Source organism: Histoplasma capsulatum, genomic scaffold, assembly GCF_000149585.1.
Source record: "Histoplasma capsulatum NAm1 scaffold_8 genomic scaffold, whole genome shotgun sequence".
In the NCBI taxonomy this organism is placed as follows: domain Eukaryota; kingdom Fungi; phylum Ascomycota; class Eurotiomycetes; order Onygenales; family Ajellomycetaceae; genus Histoplasma; species Histoplasma mississippiense.
The window spans coordinates 1842141-1843183 of NW_001813975.1; the positions used below are offsets into that span (position 1 = coordinate 1842141).

The following is a 1043-nucleotide window of genomic DNA, read 5'->3' on the forward strand; positions in this document are numbered from 1 at the left end:
ATAAAGGTAGAAGGAGATATAAGAAAGAATTAAATATGCAGTGGCAGCGTGAGGCAGAAGGGGTTGGTTGCGTAAGTTAACCAACTAACAGGTGCTAACCCGTCATACAATCATTGTCTAAATCTTCTCAAAAGGCGATTGTGTTTATAAAAAGAATATCAACAAAACCACTGACTTCATTCAAATATCAGCGGAAGCATTCAAGCTACCAACTCATCAAACACACAAAAAGAAAAATGTCCAAGTGTTCACTGTCAATATGATAGATATTAAAAAGGTGTTAGAAAAGTTAAAGTTTAAGAATTTCAAGAAACCTCATAAAGAACTCCTCAAATCATATAAAAATTTCACAAATGTGTTTGATGAAAAAGTGGTTGAAAAGCTTCTCTCTCACTAAATGTGGTATAGATCATGTAATTGAGTTCATTAAAAAAAATGACAAAGATTCACAATCACTCTGAAGCTCTTTTTACAGCATGTCATGTGATGAGCTTCTTATTCTATGAAAAAAACTCAATGAATTATTAAATAAAGATTTTATTCAAATTAACAACTTCTCTGTTGCAGCATCTGTATTATTTGTAAAAAAATCTGAAGGTCTATGATTCTGTGTAAATTATCAAAAACTCAGCCCGTGTGGCGCAGTTGGTAAGACTGTTACCCAAGGTAGCACTGTTAGATGTGCTGTAGGTTCGAATCCTGCCGCTGGCAAGGTCCCATTTTGGGCCACTTCTTACCCATGAAGGCCCCCGTGACCAGGGGCCAAGCTTAGTGAGGCAGTGCTGACAGGGATGCTGCTTGCCAGTGATGAGGGTGGTGGCCGCTGGAAGCCACTCTCATTAGTGCCAAGCATCTCCCCTGTCATTAGTGCTAAGCTAAGCAAGATCCGATGATTACAGAGGGTCGAGTATAGGGTGCTTATACATGCTAGCACCTGCCAAGGCCCCCGGCACTTAGGGGGCCACCCCAACAACAGGGAATGATTTTAAAAACCATCCGTTTGGTTGCCTCATCAGAGAGGTAGTAGCAAACCAAACAGGATA

General features: G+C 40.1%; 1 pseudogene across 1 annotated transcript; it reads left to right on the top strand.

Moving 5' to 3' along the window:
• Nucleotides 1-630: 630 nt before the first annotated feature.
• HCAG_09435 lies at nucleotides 631-711 on the top strand (annotated as a pseudogene). The gene has a single exon. The product of its transcript is annotated as a tRNA-OTHER (tRNA).
• The last annotated feature ends 332 nt before the right edge of the window (nucleotides 712-1043 follow it).